The sequence below is a fragment of the Ornithodoros turicata genome, chromosome 1 (genome assembly GCF_037126465.1).
Source record: "Ornithodoros turicata isolate Travis chromosome 1, ASM3712646v1, whole genome shotgun sequence".
In the NCBI taxonomy this organism is placed as follows: Eukaryota; Metazoa; Arthropoda; class Arachnida; order Ixodida; family Argasidae; genus Ornithodoros; species Ornithodoros turicata.
Genome location: NC_088201.1, coordinates 139,571,574 through 139,597,299, shown reverse-complemented (window position 1 = coordinate 139,597,299; position 25,726 = coordinate 139,571,574). Strand labels below are relative to the sequence as shown.

The 25,726-nt window shown below is 47.7% G+C and overlaps 1 long non-coding RNA gene across 1 annotated transcript; it reads right to left on the bottom strand.

Annotated features, from left to right (window-relative positions):
* Positions 1–20,802, bottom strand: LOC135369920 (uncharacterized). The gene is made up of 4 exons (XR_010415156.1): positions 20,491–20,802; positions 8,219–8,295; positions 4,042–4,125; positions 1–155 (listed from the first exon to the last, which is right to left on the bottom strand). It is a non-coding gene; the product is annotated as an uncharacterized LOC135369920 (long non-coding RNA).
* Positions 20,803–25,726: the final 4,924 nt, after the last annotated feature.

Below are 25,726 nucleotides of genomic sequence, written 5' to 3'. Positions count from 1 at the left end.
CATTTGTTTATATATTTATTGCACGCTAGCATATACGTCAGAACAACTGTATTCGTATAGGGGTATCTTCTTAGGCCCACAGATGTAGTCATACATCTCCACGCAACACGGGTCCACGTTGCATAGATCCGTCACCAGCATGGCACAAGCGTCCTCTGAAAGAGCAGGAACAAGTAGATGAACATCACTAAGGGTAAATCGGGCTGCGAATAGGACCAAGTGCAATAAAGGTTATGCTGGATTTATAATAGTATCAATATCGATTTTTGTTACTGATACTGTTACGAACACGTCTCAAATCTCCAACCCGTGGCTGAGCGCTCCCCTATCGGCGGTATGGTGAACGAAGGCCCTATACCAATACCGTCTCTGAGGGGAGGCCACGCTCAACCGAACATGGCTACCAGAGGACGACCAAGTATCCGATGATTATCTGTCTAGACAAGGAGGCGATACGTAACACAGAGTTGCAGGCTACTTGCATACTAACTCCCTCTGTGTGCTCAGTAACTAGTATTCGTTTCCCCTATGCTAATACCACCGTAATAACAGAAGGCTCTTTCACTCCTGCACCCACTGTGGCTGTTGGCGACTGATAGATGTGACGTCACTGAAAGAGCAAAGAAGTGAGAAGCTCCCTCGTTGAAGATGTATGGCAGCCTGTACAGGTGCGTGGCGTTGTCGAGGGAGTGCACCGTCCTTGTTATCTAGGCGCATTGCTTATACAAGGTCCCTACCTCCCCTAGGTGGCGTTATTGGTATAGACCCTTCGGAGCCGTATAATAGAAGGAAGTCCGGCGATTAAGGGGTCATGCCCATACCTGAAGCTCCACCCCTTTTTCAGCTTTCTAACGAATGGGGTCTTGAAATATGGGGCAGTATTAATCAACGCCATTTTGGGTGGCAAGTGGATTGGATGGGATTGAAATGTATACCTCTCGCAAACTGCAAAACTAGTGGAGCTTTGGTGCCAATTTGATGAACGCCACCTAAAGTGCGCAAGGCATGTCGCCAATTGTCTGCCTCCGTCGTTGTACCCCTGCAGATTGAATCACCTGCTGGGACACATTCTGTTGTCGGTACTATATTTAAATGAACCTACATGAACAGTGGGAATATAAAAGGCAAGCATGTTTATATCCATGAAATCCAGCAATTAAATATAAGGTTGTACAGCACACAGCTATTTTTGTTATGATTTCATTCTGACCGCAGCTATCGCCGCGTTCACTAGGCCTAACACCGGCGACAAGACGTATTATTTTCGTTTAGATATCGATGAATGAGCCTCAGTTGAATGTGATTTCCGAGAAACCTATATGAGGGTGCACATTTACAGCGTAAAGTCAGAGTAGTGTGTGCAAATTTTGTCACGAGATTCCCGCTTCACTCTGTTTGTTTACATGACCATTTTGGGTGGCAGTAAGGTATCATGGCAACCCCCATGGTAAAAAGCAAACCAGTCAGGGGAGCGCAACTGTGGTCGAGCCTCTTTTTGTGACTCCTCCCAATGGCCTGACTCCCTTTTTATATAAGTCCTCAGAGCCCTTGATGCGCTGGACAGCCCATAGGGCTGTGGCCACCATGCTTGGTCGAAGGACGCGATGGCGAAGAGAAACCGATTCCGGTACTTTTTCCGTCCCAATGACTTTGCGTAACGCCAGCAAATAGCGCCGTATTCTTCTTCGTGCGGAGTACGAATGCCCACTCCATGACGTTTCGGTCACGCGCACAACAGTAGATTCTTTTTTTTCTCTCTTTTTTTTTCTGCAGATCTAGGAATGCTGTATCTCCTATCTGCCTGCTACCTCTACCCGAGAAACCCACCGAATGTTTTTTTAGACAACCACTACGGCAATCGCGTCAGGGTGTCCCGCAAGCGAATTCTGTCGGGCATCGTACCCTCTTTAGGCTGGATTGGTTTCGCAATCGCGATCTTTAGGTTGCTGATATTCGGTGAGCGAGCGATAAAGCTTTCTCCGCGACTTGCCACGAGTTCCTGCGCGCAGTCTGATCGCAAAGTTTTCTTATAATCCCCGTCAACCAAAAAGGGTTTGCACCTGCCGTCGCAAGACGTTGGAAGCACGCCAAGTGAAAGGGGCGGTGACGCGCGAAAATTTCACTTCGGGGTATTAAAAATGTTGTCACAATGACAGCAACGCAAGAGGAACGGGCTTCTTCCATTGGATTTAAAACGCTAAAAAAGTGGCAAATCGGAGTTTCCTCTTTTCTTCCTCCGAAGCAGCGGAAAGCCTTAGCTGTAGGTCACCTACAGCGCACCTAATTATCAAAGGAACCTATTTGGATATCGTGAGCAGCGTTCTTTCATTGAGCATAATAACTGGAGAATGTTCGTCGAGAGGTGTGATGCCCCTTTTAGGCTGTTGTGACGCCACTATAATAATGAGCCTCCCCCCCCCCGCCATTTTTTGCAACACCCCGTGCTTGGAATTCTGACTAAACCACTGTCAACAGTGTTGCAGTGTCTCGTGCGAATGCGTGTGGAGTCTGAACTGCACTGCTCCGCTCCCAGTTGGTAGCAGCTCTGGCTGCCGCTACTGCAACTCATACGTCACGGCGAGGTTTATCTCTACCAGTCGCAGAAAAGTCGGAGTTCCCGTCGAACGGCGTTGATTGGACGAAGAAATGGAGGATGGGGCCGTTCCTGCAACTTCATAAGTTGCAGGAACGGCCCCATCCTGCATCGGTGCAAGTGGCATACTGGCACCGATTGTGGCACCATGCATACTGGCACCACGTGGCATACTTGCACAATGTATGCCAGTATGTCACGTGTGTCAGTATCTCACGTGGCATACTTGCACCGATTGTGACGTCACCCAGGAAACCTATTTAAGCAATATGCAACCCTTGTACCTCTTTTGTCCTGACGAAGACAGTGCCACTGTCGAAACGTCGACAATTTTTTTTAAAATCTATGTGTTAAATTGCCCATTAAATAAATTAGTTTTTGTTAACATTCCTGTAATCTGTAGTCCAAGCCTTATTATTTCACTTTTATTCAACTTCGTAGCCGTCTGATATATTAACCTGTTTGTTCTATATATATATACAGGGTGTATGCTATAAAAGGTCAGTCACATTTTCGTGCAAGAAGTGATACCTCCTTGATGCTATACCTCTATCACGAAAAGACTTCCTCTGCCTCAAAGTGAATAATTTATGCTAGAGGAACCTACGAAACGATTGTGGTTACCTAGCACTGTGTAACAAAATAAATATGACCATGCAAACTTTCACTTCCATCCATCGGTATTGCGCATAGGAAACACATGAAGACGAAAGTTTCCGTGGCAGTGTTTATTTTATTACGCAGTGAATGGTAACCACAATTTTTTCGTAGGTTTCTCTGGCATAAGTGATTCACTGTATGGCAGCACAAGTCCGTCTCTCAAATAGATATAGTGTCACGCGCGAAAATGTCACTGTCCTTTTATAGCATACACCCTGTATATATATATATATTTTTTTTTTTTTTTTTTTTCACGAGCACCGGCGGTGGTCGAGCCACGCCATTGGGACGTTTGAGCTGGGCATAACACTATTATTCAAGCTAAAGAATCAGGTTTGAATGGTCTGCAATTGAGAAAGACACAGTCGATGTATTCCTGGGGGAACTGTGTTAACAAGCTGTGCGTGACCTTCGGCTCGTCTTTAGGAAAGTTGATGGCTTTTCGTCCTTGACCTTGTTGTATTTCTTAACATTCGTCCCTCTGGAATGCACACTTCAGCTCTGTTTGGGACTTCTTCCGTGTGTGCCTGTTTTCGTACTACCTTAGCCTCGAGGTTTTAATAACATGTATCATATCCTGGTTTGCTCACACATTCAGAAACACTGGGTAAAACGGTGCTATTCTCGTGTATGTGGCCAACAGCGAGGTACATAGGCAATCAAATATTTGGCTGTGTCGCATGTAGCATGTCATCTCTAGCATGCGTCAAGCCTCCCACCGACCGCAACTTATTTTGCTCTGCCAGTGTTGCCACACTCCGATTACCCCATACGAACGAGCAGCTTACTGTGTACGGCGATGGCATTCAAGAGGATGCAGCTCCCGTACCTTATGTAGAGTGCCAGGAAAGGAATAGGTGGTCCATCGTTCACTGTAAGCAATCAAAATACAAATAATCGCCATCATTCTCCATCCGATTTCAGTTTTGAAGTTGCTGACTGCAAATTAGAGGCTTTAGCGTTAAGAATTGGCATCGAATTTCACATGTCCCCGAAGTCATTGTTCGACCTATTCCAAGGTCTTTGGAGCTGTAAAAGGTAAGATAATCTTCTTCGGGTGTTGTCTAAGTATACTTTGCGTAGTCATCCCTGAACAAAAGTAAGTAACTACGTATGCAAGTAAATAAGTAAGTAAGTAAAGTGAGGCAAAGTAAGTAAGTAGGTAGGTAGTTAGACATAGACAGACAGAAACATAGAGAGATAGGTAGAATGCCGACATCATGAGTTTTCCGCAGTGCTCAAGAAGACAAATTCTCCTTTTTCTGCGTATTTTTTTCTTTTCTTTCTAGAGCTCTAAGAGTGTTGGCATACCTCTCACGGAAGCAGAGGATACCCCAGAAGATACTTTTTAGTTAGCCATACATCAGTGGCGTCGAATTGTTCTGCAAGTAAATTCTGTTGAAGCATCATACGCTCTCTAGGCTAGATTGGTTCCGCAATCCCGATCTTCTGGTTGGTGATCTTCGGTTAGTGAGCGATAAAGCATTCCCGGAAACTTTCATCAAGTTCCCGCGCGAGGTCTGGTTGCACAATTTATTTGAAATTCAAGACGACCATAAAGGGTTAGCACGCATGACGTTGGGGTCGCGCCAGATTAAAGGGTCAGTGACGCGAAAAATTTCTCTTTAAAAAAAAAAATATTGTCACCATGACAGTAACGCGAAAGGAACGGAGTACATCCGTTGCATTTAAAACGCGACGAAAAGTGCAAAGTTCATTCGATTTTCGTGATTATTTTTATGTGAAAGCACCACCCGTGTAATGAAAAACTGCACCGGTCTCGGACTTCAGATAACAGCGGTTATCGAGAAACACAATAGAATGTGCACTACGTTAGCGATTAGCAAAGTGGTGCTTTCATAGCGCATTGAGGGTCACTCATTCGCTCTACGGAGAAGTAAGAGATGTAATTTTTTTTTCGTGCATTCTACGCGTACATAACTCAAACATGTTCTCTGAAATTATTGTGTGCTTAGCGCGATAAAACTGATAGAATATGGCTCAATTTTGTTCACACATCCCAGCCTCGTTTCAAGAACGATATATAACTGACGTTAATTAGTTTTACATTGAATGAAAGCATATTAATAGCGCTTTCAAATCATACATTTCGCGATCGGCTAGATAATTGACTAGAGATGATATATTACTTAGATCCATGCACTGCATGAGAAAAGTTTGTATGCCAATTCATGACACACAACACATCTGGTTTTAACAAGAAAATTTATATTTGTTGACTATTATACAACCTTTTTATTGACATCGATTTTATACATGGTAGAAGTACGTAACCGAGATTACGGATCGGAATAGGAACACCAATTTCGCAGTAACATCGACCACTCGACGGCCGCCACACGACGGCTCCTCGAAGACGCTGCGTGGTACATATCGTAGTGATCGGTTCATTCACTGATCTTTGCATGAGACAAAATGGCAATGGGTGTACCAGGTGCCATATATGGTTCCGTATATGGTAATACCAGATGCACTAGTTTGGTTTTATTCTGGGAAAGAACGTCGCATTTTTGAAATCACATATTCTCATTAGCGCATGTCACGATAATGCTGTATTTTACAACAAAGCACATCCTTTCTCTTGCGGTATAGAGACGTCTTAATCCAAGCGACCTTGCTGACCATTGTTCACTGTTTGGTGTGTTGTGGTCAGTAGTAATCTCGGAAAGCGAGTGAGTGGATCTCCACGCAAGATATTGGTGGTTCCGCCAAGGGACGGGAGACTACTGCTCGGCCAATGCATGCACGTGCGACATAGTTGTGATGGTACGAAACATCTACAGTGCTCGACGTGTCTTTTGTGAGGATTATGCGTGTCACCATAAAAAGATGGACAAGCAGCCTGACTTCGTTAGTATTACAAGCCTGGACACCAGTGCACTGAAGGAAGCCTTGCGTGCGGAACAAAGTGATGCAGTGGACAACGTGGACGAATTCTGCAAGAACTGTGCAACGTGTTTTCGGTGAGCTATAGATGAGCTAGATCTACAGACTCCTACTGCATCTGCGTCTGATATAGATTATCTGCTGGGACAAGAGAAATTATTGATCAAATTAATGAGAGTATTTCTTCTGTGCATATTGATGTTACCCCGCTTAGAAATACAGCTTTACTAAAACGTAAACAAGGCAAACAGTAGAGGACACAGTTGTCTAAAATCAGCACTCAATGGTTTATCGTATCTCAAATATCCACGTACCGCAAGACTATTTATTTTCAGTAATATGCACCTGCTGCACATGGTCCGCCTTGAAATACAATATTGGCACAACACGAGCGTAAAGAAGGTAATATGGAGCGGCGAAGTATTGACAGGCGATTTTAGCTAACCACGTCCCCTGTGCTAACAGTATATGCTGGACACACCGTCTGTGAAAATGATTTAGCTAATGTACTACCTAGCGCTAAAGTATTACCTATTAGATGAAACGGATTGTTTCATCCAAAGCCCTAACAAAAAAGACGTAATGCATGTTATGAATAGCGGAAGAGGAGAGCCTGTTAACAAAGGCTTCATGACACGTTCAATCAGGGGATACTTAGTCTTTTTAAGAATGCTTATCCCGACATCAGAATGGGGATGACAAAGCTCTACACGCTTCGACATAAGTGGGTCCGGACTGTTCCACGTCAAAGGGTATGCGCGTGTTCGTTGTCTATACACAATGTCCAGAGGAACGCTATCAGTAACGAGAAGTCTTCCGAGGAACCACATGTCATTTTGCACTTCAACTTTGCTGAAAATTGGACAGTTAGCTTTTTTTTTAAAAAAAAAGTACATACTGGAAGGCAGATCAGACTTATTTGTTCACATGTGTCGTAGTGACACTGGTTTCCACAAAGAGCTTCGCAACAGTGAGCGACTACCTGTTCCACGAGAGCGCAAATGCGTTCCTCGCGTTGAAAACGATAGTATAGGCTCTCCATGGGGGATACCCTGCCCCCGTTTTCGCATGTCATCTACGTTTCTAATGGTGCCGCTCCAGACTTCAAGAACAGGTTTCATCTCTACGAGATAAGTAAAAATGGTTTGTTGTTGAGATGGCTATTCATTGTCAGCAGACACGGCAACATCGTCCCTGAAGCACACGGCAAGTTTGCATGAACTGAAGTGCCGAGTTAATGACGCTATTCGAACTCCTGCCGATTTTTTGCGTGCTGTAACTGAAAAGGCACACTCCACTCGTTTGCTGAATGTTCCGTCAAGTGAAGAGAGGGAATTTCGGGAAGCGAAACAAGACGAGTGGGGGTCTGTGCCAGCTGTTCCGGGGATTCGTTTCTCACACGTGTGGTATAAGGCACCAAACGAACCTATATTAAAAGTTAGGGCAGCAAGCACATCTAATGAGATGAGTTCATCAGCGTAACGAGTACGGTGTGAACCGTCGAGATTTTTCCTCTATTGAACTGATTCGTTAATGGATCCTACAGGATATGCATATATTGTGTTCATGGCTTGGTCTCTCTCTGTCCCATCTCATCGTCATCATGTTGTTGTTGTTTGTTGTTGTTCTTGTGTTGTTGCTGTTGTTGGTCATCTCTGCATATCCGTTATGTACCCTTCGAATTAAACTATGTAGGAGTGCTTATATGTTTTATATCGTTAATTTACAACATCCCTGTCTGAAAAAGGAATTGTTGTCTTGTGAATAAATTACAACCAAATTAATGTTAATATTATGTGATATTACGCTGTATCACAGTCAACTTATGTGTACATAACATCAAACTAGTGCATCTGGCGAGAGAGAAATATCCATGGTCATTTTGTCTCATGCGAAGATCAGTGAATGAAACGACAGGTAGGTGGCTAGGTAGATAGGTAGGTAGGTAGGGAGGTATTTAGGTAGGTAGGTAGGTAGGTTAAAAGAAAGAGTGTCACTTTGCACTTAATTTTTCTTTTACGTTTCTTCTCGTTAACGTATAGCTAGCCATGCACTTACGAGGATGCTCCTTAATGTTGCTGACATTGTATCCAAGTCCGGACCTGAGCTTGTATACGACATGACGATTAACCTCACTGCAAAAGAACGAAGGTAAGACAAATTAGTGGCCTTTCGGTTTGAGAAAGTCACCTAATGCGCCGTGATTTCTGCCGCCCATGTGCTACGCTTGTCTACAGTGTCCAGACAAACGGGATAGTGCCTGCCAGAGACGTCCGAAAGCAAACAAGCGTGGGATGGAGTGTGGTCAGCTCTAGTATATCTGTATATGTGGGATTGCGGTCTAATGGACTAATAATGGACGCAGAAAGGGATGATAGACATTCCCTGCACGCTGCAGTGAAGTTCTACACCCTACGCTGTAGTTGTCGTAGTCGCGCGAGTAGAAATGCGACCGTCTCCAAGAACGAGAGAACGTTTAATCCTGAAAGCCACGCGCTCATCTCGCACACACAAGCGACGGCCATGTCCCAACTTTGTCGTCTTCTTTATATTACACCTCCCCTTTTTAAACAGCACACCACAAAACATATTTACACGAACTTACGAACAGTCCCCATACCCGTAACGTTCTGGTTTTTTCACCAGTCGCCCTGATCTGGTTTGGGTCACTGACTGTCCGCTGTTTTGTCCCCTTGTCACTGGCGGTTGTCCCGACGTTCTTTCGGCATGTATGGAGGCATCCCCCGTGGGAGTTGTCTCCTGCAGGTGTGTTCGGGTCCGTCTTGCTAGGCCAGTTTCGGTCCTGACCATGTACGATCTTGGTGTATCCGCATGTCCGATCACGGTGCCGTGTGCAGCAGCGCCGGCTAGGATGCGAACCGCTGTTCCTGGTTTTAGTTGAGGTCGCTCCGTTGTGCGATGTCGGCTGTCGTACCCCTGCGCCTGGGAGCGTTGGAGCTTCTTGTACCGCCTCCGGTACTTTCGAACCTGGGGCCATGGTGGAACAAGTGAAGCTGGATTGACTGGAACGTTGGTCTTGAGACGTCGACCCATGAGGAGCTCTGCCGGAGAGTAGCCACATGCCCCTGGTGTACTTCGATGCGCCAGGAGCGCTCTGTCAATATCTGAAGCTTTGGACAGGAGAGCCTTAGCCGTTTGTACTGTGCGTTCCGCCTGTCCGTTACTTTGCGGAAAGTGTGGACTTGACGTCACAAGTTTGGCCCCCTGGGTGACCAAGAACCGTAGGAATTCCGCCGAAGTAAACTGCGGGCCGTTGTCCGAACGAACGATATCTGGAATTCCATAGCGTGCGAACATTGGCGCCAACTCAGAGATGACGTCGGCTGTCGTGGTAGTCTTCAGCCTAACAACCTCGAAAAGCTTCGAGAAATAGTCTACTACTACCAGGTAATTTTTACGGTTGGCGTAGAAAATGTCCATCCCTATCACTTGCCACGGACGCTCTGGGAGAGGGGTCTGCAGCAGCGGCTCCGTCCCAGGTGCCCTGTGTGATTGGCAAGTCGGACACCTCTGGATGTAGTCCTGCAGGTGATTGCTGATGCCAGGCCACCACGTCGATTCACGGGCCCTTGCTCTGCACCTGGTTATTCCCTGGTGTCCCGTGTGCAAACGCTGAAGAATTTCGTTTCTGAGGACTGGTGGTACGACTAAGCGGGAGCCTCGAAGCAGAAGTCCCCGTACCACCGAAAGTTCGTCAGCCACGCTGACGTATTTCCGTACGTCTTCTGGAAGAGTACTGACCTCAGGCCACTGTGTCTCACAGTACTCCATGACTTGATGAAGGGTCGCATCTTTCTTCAGGGCGTCCCTTATGCGTGACAGCATGGTGTGAGAAGCAGGTAAGATCTCGACGGTGAGGATTTCGTATTCTGCCACTACCGACTCCAAGTTGCCGCCAACGTCGTCGGTGCGCGAAAGTGGATTTCTTGACAGGACATCCGCTGTGTATAGCTGCTTCCCCGGTACGAACGTCACAGAGAAGTCGTATTCCAGAGTCCGCATACGCAATCGTTGTAGGCGCGGAGTGAGGTCGTCGAGCCTCTTGGTGTTAAAGATTTGCACGAGGGGTTTGTGGTCAGACTCCACTTGAAAGCAAAGGCCCAGGACATACATACGAAACTTTTCGCATGCCCACGTCACCGCAAGAGCTTCTTTCTCTACCTGTGCATACCGTTGCTCAGTCGGAGTCAGGAGCCTCGACGCATACGCAACTGGATGACGTCGACCGTCAGTTTCCTCCTGGAGCAGCACCGCTCCGAGGCCGTAGGATGACGCGTCCACTGACAAGGTGTGTGGTCGCAACGGAGAGTAGTACGCCGGAATGGGACTGGTTGTGAGATCCTTCTTGATCTGTTTGAACGATTGCTCGTGCTGTGGACCCCAGTACCAAGCGGCATCCGAAGAAAGGAGTTCACGAAGTACTTTCGTCTTTTCGGCCAACCCCGGAAGGAACTTCATCAAGTGCGTAAGCATCCCGAAGAGCGACCGTAGCTCACTAGCAGACTCCGGTGCCCGCATCTTGCGTATGGCTTCGGTCTTCTCAGGGTCAACATAGATCCCCCGTTCGTCCAGAACGTGACCCAGAAAGTGTATCCTGGTCCTAGTGAACTAGCATTTCTCCTCGTTGAGGGTGATGCCCGCATCTGAGAGTTTACGCAACGCTGCATGGAGACGCCTTTCATGTTGTTCTTGATTTTTCCCGTAGATCAAGACATCATCCATATGGCACACAGTACCGTCGAGGTCTTGAAGTATCCGTGACATCTCTCGTTGGAAAAATTCCGGGGCAGTCGCGATACCAAAGGGCAGACGAAGAAACTGGTATCTTCCGAACGGGGTGATGAAGGTGGTCAGTTCGCGACTTTCTCGTGATAGGGGGGCTTGCCAATATCCAGCATTGGCGTCGAGCTTGCTGAACATCTTAGCTTCCGTGATTTTGCTGAGGTTCTCTTCTACCGTCGGCATGATCACGCGCTCACGGACGACTTGCTTGTTGAGCTCGCCGAAGTCAACACATATGCGTAGCTTGCCGTTCTTTTTCCTTACAGCTACCATCGGTGCGCACCATTCCGTGGCGTGCTCTACCTTTTGAATTACGCCCAGCCCTTCCATTCGGTGTATGTCGGCTTGTACACTCGGTAGCAATGAAAGTGCTACACGTCTTGGATACGTTACTGCATATGGCCTCGGTCCCGGAACAAGGTGAATGCTGTATGCTGCCCTCATCAGTCCTAGGCCTCCAAAGAGCTCGGGGTACATTGACGCAATGCAGTCGTGTCCGTGATCGTGTCCGATTTCGAGAAGTTGAGGGAGAACCTCCAAGGCCTTGATGGCTGGTCGACCTAGCAGAGAGTGTTGAAGGCCGTCGACGATGAAGACTTCCTGGTTGGTCGTCTTGCCGTTCCAGCTCATGTCGACGTGTACTTGACCCAGAGTGTTTATCAGGGACTTGCCGGGGCCGTAGAGCCTCTTCGTAGGACGTGTCGCAAAGCGTCGCGTCTCTGGATACAGGGCTGACTCTGGCACGGCCGTGACGTCTGCTCCGGTGTCAACCTTAAACTTGATTGGTCTGCCGTTGACAAGGATCGTAATAAACCAGGCGTCTGACGATGAGGGATGCTGTAGACCATCGAGGAATACCTCTTCGAGCGCTCTCCGCGATTGCTTGGGGCGCTGACCACGCCGTCCGCGACCGGATGCTGGCTTCGGCGCCGGTGTAGTCTGGCAGACTGACGCGAAATGGCCCAGTTTCCCACACTGGCTACAGGCTTTCCCCTGTGCAGGGCATTCTATCCTCGGGTGGAATCGCATCGACCCACACCATTTACAGGGATCGGACTTTGGCTGTGCCGGTCGTTGAGCTGGAGGCCGGGCTTCAGACTGCCGTCCCTTGTGTGAAGCTGGCCTGCTAGAAGTGACGACGTCTAGCGTGGTATTCGACGTCGGTGCCTGCGATGGTGGTTCGTTCCCGCGAAGAAGATTCTGCTGGCCCTTCACAGCCTCAGAGTTGCGGGCCATTGTCACCGCTTTCTCCAGTGTGAGTTGGGAGTCCAATTGTAGCCGTTCACTCAGACGACTGTCCCGGAGGCCAGCAACCAGCTTGTCTCGAATGAGTTCTTCTTTGAGCGAAGCAAACTCGCAGAACTCTGCTAGCCGGTGTAGCTCCTTAACGAATTCTTCCACAGTTTCGTGTTCGAACTGAGAGCGCAGGTTGAAGCGCGCGCGCTCGTAGATCACGTTCCGGCTTGGAACGAAGTACTTGTCGAAGGCTGACTTGAGCTTGTCGTAGTCGTTGGCTACTTCGTCCGTTAGTCGCATGGAAACGAGGACGTCCTCTGACCCGGTCCCCATAGCGTACAGGAACGTGTTCACCTGTGTCGAGCTGTCCTGTTTCTGCAGGCCCGATATGATCCGGTACCGCTCCCATCTCGTCACCCAGCGCTTCCACCCCTCCGGTTGTCGAAAATCGAACTTGTCCGGAAGTTCTACCGCGAACGGGTTGAACGCAGGTGGAGCAGGCGCAGGCGTAGCCGTAGGTTCGCCGGCCGCTGTTGCTAAGTCTTGGGTGGACATTCCAAAGTACGTGAACTGGGCTGTTCCACTAACGTGTGACCGCTGCCACCATGTCGTAGTCGAGCGAGTAGAAATGCGACCGTCTCCAAGAACGAGAGAACGTTTAATCATGAAAGCCACGCGCTCAGCTCGCACACACAAGCGACGGCCATGTCCCAACTTTGTCGTCTTCTTTATATTACAGTAGTAGTCATCTGTCCGCTGCTTCAGCATGGTCCACTGTTTCTCAAACTATGGGTGATGACACCTAAACAGGTCATGAGCCTTTTTCTGGGGTCATGGAGGCCACAAGCAGACAATGCGACATGGGTTGAGCCACAGAGACCACCGTATTGATTTGCTTGTATCAACAAAGCAAACACATCCTTCTCATTAAAATACGTGATTAAATGAATCGTCGTTGAACGACATTAATATGAATTTTTGGTAGCTCTCTCTGTGTTTTTGTCTTTTAAATACATTACAATGTAAATGTATCTGTGTCATTGAAAAAAAAAGTTTTCGGAAGGCTTATGAAGGTGGGGGGTCATGGTAGGTTTACTTAAAGAGGTCACGTACTGGAAAAGTTTGAGAAACACCGGCATGGTGTGTTTGTGTTTGCAATATGCAACTTACACGAGAATATTATTTGTACTCTATGTAGCAGCAGGTGGTCGCAACGGCCCACATTTATGCCCGAAAAAAAAGGAAGAGTTGGAAATATGGTCCCAGCAACAGTGGCAACTTGTTATATAGCTGTGTCCTTGCTATGGTTGTGGCTAAGGGGTAACCAAATGACAGAGACAACCGTTGACCGTGACAGCCAATGCAGACTGACGAAGGGCTTGCGCCACACAGTTTATTCTTCGCGCGCCAGGCGCTAGTGGTGTTGAGGATGATGGTGCCTCTGCACGGCTCCCCCACCCCCCTAGCCAACTCCCGGCGGCAGCGTGATGTACAGCGAGGGCAGACGGGTTTCAGGGGCGCCTTGGGAAATGGAACAGCCCGACAGTACCGGTCTGCGCGGTGGAGATCCCGAAATGGGCCGGTGTAGGGGCTGGAGTGGTTTTCGCACGGCGTCGCAGCGGATGAGGACGTGCATACAGGTGATCGACCACGGTGTTGGTAGCTTCTGGCGGAGCGTGGTCAGAACCTGTGACGGTGCGAAGCCGAGAGGAATAGTCCTAGGCGCTACTCGGAGAGTCGACGGAAGGGGGCACAGTAGCTCTCCGAGAAGGAACAGTGTTGTGCCATAGATGTGCTCAGCCACGGAGCATCCCAGATCGGGCTTTAAGCCGGCGCGTAAGCACGGAAGGGCAACCAGGATAACCTCGGGTCCTGGGATCTGGGGAGAAGCGCAGAGCGCAAATTTGAGTTGTCGATGTAGCCGTTCGACCAGGCCGTTGGACGTAGGGTCATGCCGTGGTCCGGATTCCTTTGGTGCGGAGAGGGTCAGTGGGGGCGGCAAATAATGCTAACTCGAACCGGCAACCGCGGTCTGTTGTGACGATGGACGACGTGCCAAAACGAGAGACCCACGTAGTGACGAGAGCTGCAGCTACAGTGGAGGCGGTCGCCTCAGGAACCGGAACGACTTCGGGCCAGCAGGTACAGCGGTCAATCATGGTGAGTATGTGGGTGGAGCCTCGACTGTATGGAAAAGGTCCAACTACGTCGATGTGGATGTGGTCGAAATGGCCGTCTTGTGGCAGAAAGGTTCAAGGTGGCAAGCAGGTGTGGCGCTGAATCTTGCCGCGCTGGCACTGTACACATGCGCGAGACTACACTCTAAATCATGTGACGGACATGTGCCAGTTAAAAAAGTTCCCTGAGAAAGTGCAGCTGGTACACAGCCGTAACCGTCTGGAAGCAGCCGTAACGGTTATAAAATAGCAAGCACAGCGATACTCATCGACAAATTTCAGCAGGTACAAAGCCGTCACGTTGGTATGAAACGGCTTTGTGCCCGCTGAATAATATGTGTGCCTCCTGAACCTTGTACTCGTGTGCTTGTTGAATAATGCGTGTGCCGGCTGAATATGCGTGCCTTCGTTGGAGCGTACTACGTTGTTCCGCGCTCCGCGGGTGACAAGTGACACGGCACAACGTATTCTCCCGCATCCGTTCCCTCCCGCTTCCCGCTTTCTTGACGCTGTCTGCTTTGCAACCTCGCCTATGAGAAGGATGATACCTTGCTTTTTAAGTACAGGACTCATGTTTGCTTAAGGTAAGCCATCCCAGCTGTGATGCATCGTACGACGCCTGCGTTTTACTCGTGTTTAACAAACGAAGTACATTCTGTTGCAGACGGTGCACGCATTGCAAATGGCGGCAGGAGAGGATCGGCTGCATCGGTGAAGCGACGATGTACATTACAAGATAGGTTAATTGTATTCTTTCGTTATAGGTGACCGTGGGACTGTATCGATTGCGAGGAGGTGAGTTACAGAATGGAGTACTATTCCAGCATTAACGTTGGAACAATACCAGCGTGATATTCACTTCGGTTTCTTTACAAGTTGTTTCCTGTCTCAACGGTCACACATACGCGTGAAAGATTGCAACTGCTACTCACATGGAATTGGTGTCTGTTGCCACTTGTTGGACAATTGTTCCTCGGCCATTTCGTGTGAGAAACCGTCGTGTTCGTCACTAAGGATCTTCATTGAGCTTTCAGTGCCAGCCTGTTCGAAGTTTCGAGGATTGTGTGTTCGGCGTTTGGAGGACTGCCTGGTGCATCGGATCATCGGATGGGTTGTGTGTCCGTGCAACGTGTGCTCCATATGTGTGTGTTGGGATTAGTGAACCGTGTATGCTTTCCATTCGGCAAACCACGATGTACTGGATGAAATTTAGAAGTACGTGCAAGCCAATAAAATCTGGTGTTTCATGTTCGATGTGCTTGGAACATTTTCTTCCTTGCTTTTTCTTTTTTTTTGCGAAGCGTGGTGGTAATTTTTCTGTTAGGGAACTCGAGAGGCGCAATGTGTTTCGCGTATAAGTGGGTACAAGTAACCCTTCGATACGTCCGGTACACTGTGGCTCCTGGCGTCAGCAGGAATGTCGTACCAGTTGCTTCAGGGGGAAAGTGGCACCTGCAGCTTTCGCAGGCACCGCGTGTCCCTTGAAGTCATGTGGCACATTTTTAAAAAAAATATTGCTGTTGATCAGCCGGCACCTATCCGTCACTGGGTTTAGAGTGTAGAGTCGGATGTCAGAGTTCATGCAAGGCCGGACATATCGCGTACCAATGAGCCGTTGGGGTCCGCGGATGCCGGGGTGACAAAGGTGATGGAAGTGACTGAATATGGCACGGCGAAGCACGGAGGGAACAGAAGGTCTAGCTGAAGAGCGCGACGTGTCGCAGGTGACTGGGGTCGATGCGCCAGGAACTGCAACGTCTTCAGGCCGGAGGCTGGCCGAGGCGGGACTTGCGGTGAAACGGGCGGGTTCGTCGTCAGCAACCTGAGCTGTCGCAATGGTGTCGAGAGAGAGTACGGTTTAACAGCGCTGCTCCTACGGCACGGTGACAGCAGAGACGCGGCTGAGGGCGTCAGCCGCAGCGTTGTTTGCACGACTGACAAGCTGGATATCCGAAGAAAATTCAGATATGAAGGAGAGCTGTCCGATTTCTCGTGGTGTATATGCACTGCCGGAGGACGAGATCGCGTACGTGAGAGGCTTGTGGTCTGTATATATGGCAAATGGGCGACCCTCCTGAAAATGCCGAAAGTGCTTCACTGTGTGGAAGATAACGACGAGTTCACGCCCAAAGATGCTATACCGTGTTTCCGCCAGCTGGAGCATGCGCGAGAAGAAAGCGACAGGGTGCCAAGCAGATGAGACTCGCTGCTGAAGGACAGCACCGACAGCGACATTCAAGGCATCCACCATGATGCTTGTAGGGGCATCTTGACGGAGTTGGAACAGTAGTGTAGCGGAAGCGAGGTCGTCATGGATCTTATTAAAGGCGCATGGGCTGCCGAAGGTCATGATAGGCTGGAGGAACCGCGGCCGTGACCGGCTAGCAAAGCCTTAAGAGGTCGAAGTGTCTGCGCATAAGGTGGCATGAAGCCACGATAGACGTTCACCAAACCAAGGAATTCCGGAGCTGGGTCGGTGATGACGGATGTGGAACGCAACTATACAGGGTGTCTTTTTTTAGGCGCGACAGATTTTTCATTAAAAAACTATAAGGGCTATAGACATGCTGTTTTCACTTCTATCATCTCTGGGCCGGCGGACGTCATTGGCCAAATGTTGCTCGCCCTTCAAATGACTAATTACCTAAAAATCGTTAATTAACTTTTTAATTATAAGAGATACGAAGTTGTCTCAATAGAACATACGTTGCTTTCGGTGACCTGATATCGTAGCCGTTTTCAGAACAAAAATCGGTTCAGTAGATCGTCCGCAAAAAAATCGTGAAGGAACACCATTTTTTTCTTTATTTTGTTCAATGCGCATCTTCGGAGACCCGTCTTTTCTTCACCCCCAATGTGAGAGGGAGAAAAGCACACTGTCGCCTCTTGCGTCCCGGAAAAAGATTAACAGAAAATGCACCCCAAGATAAGGGCATTTCCGATAGCGTCGCCCGATACATGTGTTTCTGTTTTCTTCCAGCAAGTTAAAGCTCATCTTCGACGCGTGAGGCGGCACAATAGCTGTATCTTCGACGCATGAGGCTCCTTCACCATCTCCGTTGGGGATGAAGGAAAGACGCGTCTCGGAAGATGCGCAATGAAGAAAAAAGAAAACAAATGATCTTCCGTCACGAGTTTTTTGTGGAAGATCTATCGAACGGATTTTTGTTCTGAAAACGGCTACGATATCAGGTCACCGAAAGGAACAGATGTTCTCATTGGAACAACTTCGTAACTTTTATAATTAAAAAGTTAATGAACGATTTTTAGGTAATTAGTGATTTGACGGTTGAGTAACAGATTGACCAAGAACGTCCGTCGGCCCAGAGATGATAGAAGTGAAAACAGCATGTCTATAACCCTGATATTTGTTTAATGAAAAATCTGTATCGCCTAAAAAAAGACACCCTGTATAGTAGAGCCGACTATCGTATTGGACCGGCCCACCTCTCGCCATCAGTGGCTGGCAGGAGGGTTTCCCGTCCACGAGCATGACTGGAGGCAGTGATATAGTCGGCTCTGAAGTGACAGTGGTACAAACAGATCCTATCAGACTGCACGTTGCGGGAAAGTGGTTGCCGAGTGGAGTGACGGGAGCTTGAGCGTGGGCGGGAATAACGTGGACTTGGGGACCGACTTCGGGTAGCGAGCGCCGCAACAGCTTCTGGGAGGTGGGGAGACGCGCAGCGTCAGAGCAGGCTGGGGTGGAAGGAGGGTCTTGACGAGGTACGCGCTCTGGATTAATATCTACAGTGGCATGAACGGCGTCCAAAGTCAAGAATGTAGGTGCCGCGACCTCCATTACGGCATTGGCACGATCAGCAAGCTTGTCCGTGGAGAGATTTGAAGGAGTGGCCAGAACCATTTGTACATGTCGGGGAGGGCGTTGCAGAAAGAATTCCCGGGGTTAAACTGTCACTGGAAGACGCATAAGTGTCGCCAAGAAGCTGCTTCATGCGGCGTAACAGATGGGTAGGGTGCCGGTCTCCGAGGTCCTCGTCTGAGCGAAGTTGATGAAGACGAGAGCGGTCGGAACGGGTCGTGCGTTTGAGTAGAGATGACTTCAGCGTGTCATAGTGTAGACCGGAGGGAGGGTTAGCGATAATGTCATAGACTTCTTGAGCAGCAGATGGAGACAGCGCCGATATGACGCGGTAGAATTTTTTCTGCTGGGAACTAATGCTGGAAAGATGAAATTGACCCTCGGATTGGATGAACCAGGTGGCAGGGTTCCTGTCCCATATCGGCAGTAAGTTGACCGCAATGGTTGAGACGGCGGCAGCAGAAGGTCAGTCAGAGGGAGCCGGTTGTTTCGCGTTCCGTGGTAGACTGCCTCCTCCGATCTCACGCCTTATGACAAATTCGGGTGATCATTTCGTGACAACTTTTTTTGACAGACCCCGAGCAGTCATGTTCGCTTGGTCAAAGCGAAGCAATTTCGCATGTTCGCGTGACACTTTTCAAGCGCCCGCAATTAGTCAGCTAGCATTTTTTTTCGCTTGGTCTCGTAACGACCGAGCACCGCGCTGCCCAGCTATATCCGGCGTCGGCACATCCGCGCTGCAACAGTGGCGACTGCCCTCATTGGCCCGCACGTCGAAGTTCACGTGGTTTAGCATACAACGGAACCCGAAGACCGGCGACCGCGATTCCCCAGCGTGATCCAAGTAACTAAAATCGCAAGATTCCTGGCGCTCATGTTCGGGTGGAAACAGTCACGTGATCCATCTCGGGCGCCGATTAAGCAATTTCCGAGCGCAAGACCGTGTTGCCGTGAAATGACAACCCGATTTCGCCATTATTCATGGATTTTTTTTAATCTCCGCTCAGTGTGTATATGAAAAAATAAATTGCCAAGTAAACATGATGTTTGTGTGAGGAATGATTTACTTCTTTCAGTTTTCGTCTAAACAAAATTTTCTTTCAGAAAAAAAAAAATCCTTCTGACACTATTGAATGTGCATTTATTTGCCTGAAAGGATCAGAATATGCCTCCCAGAAAGTTCTTCCACTTTCGAATTGAGAGATGATTTCACCACTCTATGAAGTGCTATACCATAATTGATTGAGCTGTGCAGTAGGAGAACACCCGTGACGCTGGAGTATGGACAAGGACATTCTGACACGGATTACGCTCGGCTCTCCTCTATCTTCGTCTTTGTTTTCGTACTGCGCTGACCCATCAATGGTTATACCAACAAGCCTAATCAAACGGTTTTCGACTTTTCTAAATAGGATTAATTATGCCGTGGAAAATAAAAGGCTGCATGAAGCATTGAAAAAAGAACAATGCAGGGACTACAAAAACACTAATTCATTTCCGGATACTTCGAGTGCGTGTTTGCATAACAAACTTCACACTGTCTTCAACGTCGAACGTTCAAGTGTAAAACGGCGTATTGCCGCAACGGAATCTCCAGAGAGGAAGGCTCCAAGGGAAGGCGATTGTCACGGCACAGCCGTAAAAGATTCATGCAGTAAGATCCGCCATTTTCGAGCCCATTTCGGGGCCCTTACTGTTCCTCCGTGGTTCGACGAGACTTCCAAACCGACGTCCGGCGGGAAAAGAAAAATCGCCCGTACCGGTACAAGACCGCGGCAGAATCAAACATGTTCACAAATAATTAGCTTGTGTTAGTGAGGACTGACGACCACTGAGAGGCAGAGTGCACCTATTTTAGGTCATGGAGATGTATATTTGAGGTTTAATGCGTTTAAAAACTTTGGGAACGACCTGTCGCAAATACGCGGATGGAAGTGCGAGGCGGTGGAAGAGTCGAGGAGAGAAGGTGAAAGAAGGAGTAAAATGCACGCGTTATCACTTCTCCGGGAGAATCGCACACCTCCTATACGCCTTCGTCTCAAACGAAGGGAAGAAAGACCATCTTTTCTCATTTTGTGAGGAGTGAATCTTATCCGAAAGGAGCATTAATTTATAACATTAACACCGTTTTCAGACACCTTTTTGGTTAACAGTGTGCATACATTTGACGCGCCCTTCTCAAGGTGAGTAAGCCAATACACGAACCTTCCAGGTAACGTATCAAAGGCAATACCAAGGTGCTTCAAAGATATGAAGGCTCACATCAAGTTTTCATTTGAAATGGTACTCACACTTCGCCGTTGCTTCCAAGGTGTGCATTCTTAAAAACCACGGTTAGGTTCCCAAGTGGACTGAGCTGCTTTTCAATACAACACTTGTCCTCGATATCTTGTTCGAAGTTCTTCCAGTAGCCATAGTATATCCTTGGGACTGAGTAAGCCTACGACGAAAATGTACGATTTGCAATATTTCTGCTAGTGCTACGAAAACAACACTGGCCTGTGTCAACAGCAAAACAAACTTCTCACGTAACTGAAACCAATGATGATTGTTACGGCTCGTGAAGTGATAAGGAACAACAGTGTTGATAATGCATTTTATTAGTAGTTTGCTATACAGGGCGTCTTCATCCTGTGCATATTTTTTTGGCAAAAAGCTGTGAGCATTGCACTCATGCTATATTTGCAGGCGCTTTATGCTGCCAGGTGGACATCATCTTAGAAAGGACATGAAACTACTCGACGACAACTTCATTCATTCTTAGTTCAGTAATTATCTTCTTTATTACATGTTTTCAGGAATACGCGAGAAAGTTATTATACGATTCCACACTCTTTTACAAAAGCCCTGAAACCAGGATGTACTTCGGGGCACACATCCCCAGATTTTGATATGCGAATGAGCCAACACTAGAACACACACTACATAATACCACTGTCACACGCAAAATAAATGTCACTTCAAGCGAATGACATTCGCACTATTGATATTCTCGTCACACGGTGAATCAAAACGGCACTATAGATGAATGGCATTCGCCCAGCGAATGTGTTCGAGGAACTCATTCGCGTTTCCCTTTTGCACCGACCGCTTACCTCCTTCAGGAGAGACGTAGCAAAAACAACAATAATAAACCATTAGGAGCAATTAAACACGAATGAAAAGTTGCACTGCAATATTTTTTTTCACCAATTTAACAAATTTTGACACCAAACTTTTTTTTTCATCGAAATTCGTCCAGGCCGTGTATCTTTACATTTTCGATTTCCCGGCCAAACATATATTTGTTAGTTGATGCCGAACGACGAATAAATAGCCTGTTTCCAATGTCCAAACTGCACCCGTTTCCGGGGAAGAAGGGGAGAAAAAATACACGAGTTTTCCGGCCTGACGCCAGACGCGATTTTTTTAAATTGTGTGTTAGCGCCGCGAAGCAACTGTGGCTATGAGTTCGAGTCGCGATTTTTAAGGCTTCCCCAACCACAAGCGTACGTTCCACGAAGTTGAAGCATTTTCTGTGCGCTAGACAACGCACAGAAAATGCTTCCACTTCGTACAAGCACGTGTACAAGAAGTAGACACTACATGTTGCTGTAAGTAACGTAGTTATTTTCTTTAAAAAAAACATGACAATGTTGCAAGCAAATGCTAGAATATCCCCGTTTTAGACGCTTTCCTCCTCGCAGAAGCATGAATAACACACCGTTGTGTTCGTCTTTTAAATATTTTTCTTTTGGTGTAAATGCCGTGCAATTCTTATACATTGGACAGATAGCATTTTCTTGAATCAGAAAGTGGTACGCGAAATTAAACCCATCTGCATGTATCTAGCAAAATACCCCGTTAATATTGCGACATCATTTTTTCCGTGTTATAGATATTTCCTTCACCACGAATACAGCAAAATTAGAATTCGTTTTCCGTCATGGGCGCGGTAAGAAATTTTTGAAGTGGAGCGGCGAACGCGCGCACGATTAGCGCGCACACGTCGTCTACTGGGCCTTCTTCGGGTGCTTCTTGTCGCGTAAACCTAATATACCTGAGAATTTGGAAATAATAAAGGAGGAAAACAGAGAAATGACACAGCAAAAATTTTACACATGATCTTATACATTGTAACCTCGATACCAGTCTCCAGAGCAGCAATTTTGCACCCTTTAATTCCGAGTGCGTTAGATTCTGAACATGGTTTTCTCTATACATAGCAAGAAATAGGCTTCAACACTGCCCACTGAACACACTATTGTAAATTCGACGTAGAAAAGATGTTGCATATCAACAAAATGAATGGTGAAACGACGATGAAAGCGAACGTGAATTAATTATGCCAAATGTCCCCTCGGAAACAAGTTGATCTAACAGGTGCCGAGCAATGCATGTTTAATCTTCTATAATCTTCTTCTAAATTCTATCTGAATGTAACGTACCAGACTGTATGTGCGCATAAAATAAACACCGCTTGACAACGCCCCTCCTACGGTGCCAGAACGATAAAAATTACTCGTCTAATATACGTTTACGTTTATTTTAGTATTTCCCTTTAACACTTTGAATGTTTCTTTAGACATCCCATGTCCGATACGTAAATAATTTCAGAGGAAAGTGAGGAATAGAACCATTTTATTACCCAAACACATATGGCATAGGAGCTGACTTGCTGAACCAAACAATTAGACATGGCTTTCGAAGCATTTTGTAGCACGGCTTCCTGGTGGTTGTGCAGTGTCCTCTTCGTATCTGGACACTTGAGCACTTGGACGTTGCATCTGCAAAATATCGTGAAGTTCCAACTGATATGAGGTACTCATGCCTGTGTCAAGACCACTTTGTGGTTATTTATGTTTGCAAACCACAGAGCGTCCGTTTATACAGATGGCGATCACAATATCGCCACCTTACATAAATAAGAAAAATCATCGATGTTACTCACCAGTATAATTAGCTCGCATTCTGCATGGTATCGACGCAACTGTAGCCTGAGGTCCCTTGACGCCTTCTGAACGGCTGCAGATTTTATTGTTTCTTCGTGTGTTTTCCAATCTCTGGAATTCACAGGCCAAGTTGAAGCTCTCCCGCGAAGCACTGTGATAAAAACTACAGATACATGATAGAGTCATATCAACTTTGGAGGATCGTTCCCATTTACCTAGCATTCCTACCTGAAACGCATTAGGCGGTAAATAATTCCAAGCTTGCTCAAAGAGAAAACATCCGATACTTTCCCAGAGTTGCTTAAAGGATAGTCGTCTAGGCCTCAAAGAACATGTAAGATGGAAACCACAGTGAGTCGACTACAAATTAAAAGTAGCATACGCACGCCAATACGCCTACAAGCATTGCCAGGATCGTTTTCATTTTCATGATCTCGGTGGGATGAAACGACTGTAAGAATAATATGGTCTCAAACGAAAGCTAATATACAAAGACACCATGGCCTTTTACCTGTGTTTATACCATGTTGTATACCTTATTGTATCATAGGCATTGGCGGCATGTGATGTATCCATTACCTACGACTGATACTCACTCAAGGCATCACAAACTTCAAGCTGTTCTGCAGCTGTTAGCGTTTGAAATTACAGCATTCCTCCAAGACACCGAGACGCCGCCAGGTTCGTTAAATCCAGCCTCCAGCGGCGTTTGGAACAGTTTGAAATTATCCGCTGCAACGAGCTATGACCAGTGGAGTGCAGCTGTAGCTTCCACAGTTTCGTTACGAAAATCACCGCCGCTTTCGGTGACGTGACCACCGGTAGCGAATGGCAAAGTAAGGGCCGGAATATCGCGCCACAAGGCGCGCGCTGAATTGATCGAACTGTTCATGTGCGCCACAGGGGTGACACAAACCCGCCATTGTTGTAACGACCCTGAAGCGGGTGCTTTTGGAAAAAGTGCCATCTTGTCCTGGCCGCACGTCATAGGAAACGCCATTTTGAGGTCATATGACTTTGTTTACATGTCGTTTTGCCGCATACCGAGATAGTTCCGTCGTCATAAAGCCAAGACATGAACGTACGGGGGCGTTCAAGTCAAACCCGGACTTTTCATATTTCGCAAAAGTAAAATGAACTTAGAGGCGAGAAATTAGTTTTATTTTATTTTTCAACGTAGTCTCCAGCTGCACTAGTGCACTTGTCCCAGCGTTTCACGCGGGATTGGATGCCATTAGCGTAGAAATCCTTACCGACGCGTAGCAGCCATGATCGGACCGCATCCTTGACCTCGTCGTCGCAGCTGAAGTGGCAGCCCCCAAGGAACGCCTTCAGTAGCCCGAAGAGATGGAAATCGCTGCGGGCGAGGTCTGAACTGCTAGGGGGATGTGGCAGCAACTCCCAGCCAAGTTCTTGTAAGGTGCGTGTCGTGAGATGCGCGGTATGCGGGCGTGCATTGTCCTGTAGGAGAATGACTCCTTTGGTGATGAGGCCCGGCTTTCCGAAACTGGATGTGTTGATGAATGATAGTGTTCAATGTTCCCACAGAAAGGTCCGTCTTTCCAGCAGTTCGAGACATGTTATCCGTCGGTCCTTGAGTCCTCCACAAGTTGGATGTTCTCAAGAACTCTGACACTGGGCTCTGAGCCGCTCCGGCCGGGACCGTCACTGCACTGATGTACGGCCGTCTCGGAACCGTTTGCACCACTCAAACGCTTTGTTGCGGCTAAGTGTATCGTGGCCATACTGAGCCTGAAGTCTTCTGTGAATTTCAGATGACTTTAAGCCTTCATTCACGACAAGCTTCATGACAATTCGCTGTTCGATGTGCGCGCTTCCTTGTACCCCCTGATCTTGTCTAGCACGTGTCTTCTGTTTTGCACAAACTCTGGACCACTACGTGGTGAACGCGGAGGCCTGTCGCGTGTGAAAATGATGAAAAAGAAGTAGCGGGAGCCATTTGTACACTCAGGAGACAGAAAGTCCCGGTTTGACTTGAACGCCCCTCGTATTTTGCCAGCGTGCACTATGCGGTGCTTCTTCCGCAACATGGTGACCCATTTCTCCTTTAGTTTAAGTACATCGCATCGGCTCAGTGAGTCTTAACGCGCGGTTGTTATCACATCTTTGTAAGTCGTCAATAGTACGAGGCCTCATGTGCTAAACTGCGTGTTTTACTGTGAGATTATCGGATAAAAATAATTCACGAGATCGAAAGACATCCAAAACGCCGCGCAGAAACAACAACAGCGTTGTTTACAAACGTTTTGGCCGCCGATCACGAGTGCCGCCATCTTTAAGGTCACGTGTGCCTTGACGTTTGCTGTGGCGTGCGGCCAGAACCTGTCCAGGACGCATTGAGTTCGCCCTGCACGCTTTCGTCTACGGAGCAATACATTGGATGCCACCCCTGAGATGTGCGCTGTATGCTCTCTCTTAATAATTGGGTGTTTACGTCGCGAGACAACTGAGATGTATACTCTCTCCTGTGCGCTCTCTCTCGCATTGGCCCTCTCTCTATTCCCGGCGCTGGGCCGGGTCTGGCGCGAACACCTCCCCATAGTGCCCATAGCTTGAGATAATTCAGGCAACACTG